This window comes from Pteropus medius, unplaced genomic scaffold (assembly GCF_902729225.1).
Source record: "Pteropus medius unplaced genomic scaffold, Ma_sr-lr_union100, whole genome shotgun sequence".
In the NCBI taxonomy this organism is placed as follows: domain Eukaryota; kingdom Metazoa; phylum Chordata; class Mammalia; order Chiroptera; family Pteropodidae; genus Pteropus; species Pteropus medius.
The window spans coordinates 4,554,141-4,560,140 of NW_024342644.1; positions in this window are offsets into that span (position 1 = coordinate 4,554,141).

Sequence of the window (6,000 nt, forward strand, 5' to 3'; positions counted from 1 at the left end):
TGTCCTAGTTATCTGAGCTGATAAAGTCTTTGTTCTTCTTAAATAAGTTTGAATTGAGTGTCTGTGACTTTCACCTAAAGGAGCCTTGGGAGAGTCCAAGGCAGACACTTCTAGAAAACATCACACATTACAAGGACTTTGCTTTACACTTTATGTCAAGGCAACACAAATCTGGTTTTCAGTGTGTACTCAGAGTTCCACAACAGAAGAAAATCATTTGGTTCCCTTGTGTTTTGAGTGGAGATCAACCTGCTAATAAACTGTCTGACTTTTTTAACGAATGGGAGGAGAGTTGCCTGGTACCAACTGAAAGGATTTTTTTGGACTACCAGAGCTCCGTTTATATATAAGTTTTTAAAGTTTGGCAGGATCATAGAGATCTTGATGTCTAATTCCTTTGCTTTCTGAGAAAATTGAAGCCCAGAGAGGTTAAGTAACTTGGACAAGTGATTAATCTTTGTAGGAGAAAAATCAGAGTTCCAAACCTTGCTGCCCTTTGAATTCTCTCCGATTTTGGATTTTCAGCAATATAAGCTGCACATAGCATTTTTTTCCTACATAGATATGCAGAATTGGAGAGAGTCAGCAGCTGATGTCAGCTCTCCTGACTCCTAACCTAGTTTGGTTTTCCCATTGTATCATGATTCTTCCTATATAAGTAATCAGTTTCTTGTGGCTGCTATGTATATTTAATATACTATAGCAGCAGATAACAAATGTGTAGTGTAGAACTAGCCCTACAGGATGTTACTAGAATGGGGTAATGTGGGAGAAGAGGTTCTGTATTTAAATAAATTCATGAGTTAAATGGGTTTCTTTATTGCAGTATTTCTCAGAGTCATTAGTAAGCTACTTTACATTATAAATTGCAAAATATAAGGGGTGGTTAGATATAGGATATAGTGTTTTCTAAACTTATTTTACCCCAGGTCTAGTGTTCTGGAGAATGCCATATTAAAGGCCTGAATTTTCACACTCTTTCCAAGGCTGAAGAGCCACCTTTCTCCATGATTTGATTCCGCCGTTTTCTTTGGTATCTTTCTTTTGGATCTCCATTTTTAAATTCTCATCTTCAATTTTCTTATTCTCTCTCATCTTTCTATTTCCCCTAGTTTCTATATTTGGTTTCTTTTCCGGTTGTGGTGTTTTTTCTCAGTCTGTCTGTGTGTGGCCTTAATTTTGGAGGTAAACAGAAGATGGGATAATGTCTCTGGCAGATTTAAGAAAGAATGGCCATTGTGGGCTCACTCAGGAGGGAAGAATCAGCCATCACTTAATTATATCTCAATATTTCCATACTCTAAGGTGGGCTTGTTGGAAAGAACAGCACATACAGATGCTTTCAAAAACTTGCCCAGAAGTGCCATTAAGCCGCAGTCCCTCTTATTGAGTCTACTCATCTTTCCAGGCACAAGCCTGGCAGTGGAACATCTCTTCAAATTCCCAGTCATCAGAAGCCTTTCTCCCGACTTTCAGTATCATAAGCAAGTCAGCTCAGCATTTAGCTTTTTCCCTCCTGACAAGTTGACAGTCTGTCCAGGATGACATTTATATTTTAACTGGGAGAATCAACCTCCCCTATTCAGATCTGCAGCAAATGTCACTGAGTATGGTATTGTCTTTTAGCTTTCTAAAGTATTCTGTGTTTTCTACCTTTGTCTTCTTGTGGCCTCAAATTTCTAGCAGTAATGGGTAGGCTTTTTCTTCATTTATACTTTTCACACTCAAAATCTCCTTATTTTCAAAGTTTTTCACAGAACTAATGGCAGAGTTGGGAGTATCACTGTGCTTCTTCTGTAGGCAAAACCATGTTTGAAGCAACATTAATGCTGATCCAATTAAAAGAACACCCCCATGACTTTTCTCCTTCTCACATTTTTTTCCCAACATTTTTCACATTCATTCTGAAACTGACATATATTTTATGCAAATCTGTCATCTGAGGGGTTTCAGGAATACTACAGGCCTTTGCCTTCACAATAGAGACAACAAAGCCAAACAAGCAAGTTCAAAGGCCAGTTGTGAATTATTGACAGGTGGAGATCTGGACATACTTTATACTCATCAATATTCATTTCAAATTTTGATACTACCTATAAGAAAAGTTGATGGTAAGTATGTTTTTAGTATTTTCCACTTCAGCAATTTTCCTAAAGACATACATACCCTTTCACTATTTCGTACTGAACCAGACCTTCCTATGGTTGATACTTATCACACAGTGCTATCAGCTATCAGCTGATATTTGCCATTTGGTGTATCTTGGGATTTGGCTGAAAACTGTGACTAGCCAGCAGAATATTCCATATACCCCCTCACCCATCCTTACCTTCGAGACTCACTAAATAGTGATATCCATAAGCCACTTTCACAGGTAAAATGAAAAGAAACTGTAGCAGAAAGAAGGCCTGATCTGATAATACCTAGATCTAGGAAAGAGAAGCTAAAGAAGGTCACTCCTGCTATAAACCTGAGCATCGTGTCAACTGATAAGTATGACCTGGTTGGCCATTAGTTTAAATAAGTTACTTGTTTGGGCTCAGGTATCCCACTAAGGTGTTAAATTTAATCTCTAAAGACTTATGTGGTTTGGACTCAGAATGTTCATAAGTACACAACTGTTATCCCTTTTCATGTTGCATCCAAACTCTATAACTGACTCAGATTTAACGACTTGGCCTGGACCACAGGGCAAGTTGAGGCAGAGATAGAGTTTAAGTTCAGAATGCCTCTAGTTTTGGTCTGGCTATTGACTGCACAACCTGCCCTACTTTCCTGGTTTCCTGTCTCACCTGGGTTCCTAATGAAACTTATAAAACCTCGGACAGTAGAGCTTCAAACTTTTAATGTGAGAATCCAGGTTTTAAGTCTGTTAAAGACAATGTCTCTGTTCCTTTCTTCTAGCATAACAGATACTCCATAAAGATAGCCCTATGACTTTCTGAATTTCCCGGAACGTGGTAAGTTTAGGATACCTTCAGCTGTGGGTAACAAAAAACCCAACTCAAAATAGCTTAAATAAAAGGGATACTTATTATCAGAATTCCAGAAGTAGGCTGGCTCTAAGGTAGGTCAGGTCAACAGCTCAACATCATCAGCTATCCATGTTCCGTTACATTTTCCTGCTCTGACATCCTCAGCCTAGTGTCTCTCGCAGTAGTAAGAGGACTCCTAGTTTTAAGAGTCATACTCAATGGAAAAAAAGAAACCATTTCTTCCCACCTCCCACCCTGTCCCATGTCTCCTTTTAAGAAAAAAATAACTCTTTCCTAGAAGCTATCATATCACACTGACTAGAACCAAGACATATAACCAATCCTAACCTTATCACTGGCAAGAGGAATAGGATCAGTGTGGTTGGTTTAGAGTCATGGTTCATACTCCTGGCAGCATATTTGAATATCCAAGGCTAAGTAGAAAACTTCTAAAAATAGCAATGCTCAGGGCCACTTTCAGACATTCCGATTTTTAATTTGTCTAGGGAGGGGGTCCAGGCATGGATATTTTTAAAAGCTACCCTAGTAACTCTGATATGCAGCCAGGATTAAGAACCACTGACTTAGATCAGTTGGAACTTATCTCTGAACAACAGCAGGAAGAAATGATATCAGAGGTGACCCAGAAACATGCTAGGAAATGGCTAGGTAACCTACAGAAGACCAAAAAATGTTGAATTTCTCCAAGGAAAATATACAAATGGCCAACAAGCACATAAAAGATGCTCAACACCACTAATCATTAGGAAATGCAAGTCAAATCCATGAGATACCACCTCACACCCATCAGGATGGCTACTATCAAAATAATCAGAAAATAACAAGTGTTGTCAGAATGGTAAGAATGCTTGTGCACTGCTGGTAGGAATATAAAATGGTGTAGCCACTGTGGAAAACAGTATGGTAGTTCCTCAAAAAATTACAGGTAGAACTATCATGTGATCCAGCAATTTCACTTCTGTGTAAATACCCTAAAGAACTGAAAGCAGGGTCTTGAAGAGATATTTGTTGACTCATGTTTTTAGCAGCATTATTCACAATAGCCAAGAGGTGAAAACGACTCAAATGTCTACTGACAGATGAATGGGTAAACACAATGTAGTATATACATGCAATGGAATGTGATTCAGGCTTAACAAGAAAGGAAATTCTACACATGCTGCAACACGAGTAAAACTTGAAGACCTTATGCTAAGTGAAATATGCCAGTTACAAAAAGATAAATACTGCGTGATTTCACTTGACCATTAAGTACCTAGAGCAGTCAAATACATAGACAAAGAAAGTAGAATGGGGGTTGCCAGGAGCTGGGGGAAGTGGGTGATGAGAAGTTTTTGTTTAATGGATACAGAGTTTCAGTTTTACGAGATGAAAAGAGTTCTGGAGATGGATTGCACAACACTTCTGAACTGTACACTTAAAAATGGTTAAGATGACAGAGGGAGTGGAGAGGGGGAGATAGATGAGGTAAAGGGGGTCGAATATTTGGTGATGAAAGGAAATCTAACTCTGGGTGGTGAGCACAGTATACAATATATATACGACTTACTGTTGAATGATACGCTTGAAACATAGTTGATTTGTTAATCAATGTCACCCTAATAATTTTTAATTAAAAAATGGTTAAGATGGTAAATGTGATATTATATGTATATTATATGTGGGAAGAAATGGTTTCTTTTCTTCCATTGAGTATGCACAATTAAAAAAAGTGTTTGTCGAATAGACACAGAGCTGAGAAAACCACTTGCCTTCTATACCAGTGGCTAGGTGGTGGCAGGACAAAATCGAGGAAGCTACGTAAGGCAGGAAGACACTAAAAGCAACATATTGCATTTCTTTAAAGGACAATAAATTCCAAATTCCAACGATGTTTAAAAGGAGAGAGAAGGGTAGAAAATAAGAATTAGGAGAGAAATTCCAGGAATGCCTACACCTAGTTAGTTAACAGACTTATGGGGAGCCCTTGCCAGGTGTTCTTTTGCAAGATGCCCTGCTGAGTGCCTGACAAGGTGAGGCAGCCTAAGGCCCTGTCTACTTCAAGCCTGAGTGGGAATTTCATAAGAGGCAGGTTGAGCAGATGGCTACTCACCTCTCACATTTCCATTCTAATGAAGCTGCTGGGACTGGGCAACCCCAAACCACTGGTGATAGCAAAGTCTCTTATATTTGGCCTCAGGATATACATGAGCACTGACGCTTACATTTGAATGGGTCCAATGTAGAGGGAATTTATAGCTCTTAAAGTAAGATAATAAAACATACTTCAAAGTGCGGACTTGGTATAAGCTGGAAGCTCTTCAGCCCCATCAGTTTCCCCTCCTGCATTTCTACTTCCAATATAGGCCATTTGCTCCATTTCCCCCTGTTCACCACTTCCCAGGGGGTATGCTGTGTAAGCCAATGAAAAACTCCAACTTTCCCCACAGTCCATCATCTCCTCGGTTTACTGTCTATTTTTATAAACACCTCCCAGGTCAGAGTATGTAGTTAAATATTTTGGATTAAAGGTGTTTCTCTTTGGGCTTTTGCTGGTGAAAGCAAAGTAGTCTTAGTACTAAAATAAAGAAAGACTTTGCAGTTTTCAAATCAATAGTCCACCTGATTCCCAATTATCTGAGACAACTGTTAAAAATGAGACTACCTGGGCAGTAACCCTGAACCACTGCACCAGAATCTCTGGGGGTAGGACCAGGAAGTTGCCTTTTAATAATGATCTCAGGTTATTAAACCACTGAGGATTGAGAAGCAGTCTTCAAAGGAAGGTTGCCAGAGATAAGCTGCCAAGCGAATGAACTTGAGCTAAACATGTATGGAAGCAAAAGAAGAAACATTTATTGATGACTTCCTTTTAGGTCTCTTTTATATAAATTATGTCATTGAAACTTTTAAATGATACTCCAAAACTCGGTATATTATAATCTCTACTTTAAAGTTGATAAGTGGAAGACTGAGCCAGGTTAAATGACTTGTCTAAGAACTCCAAGAACTGGAATTTGAATGC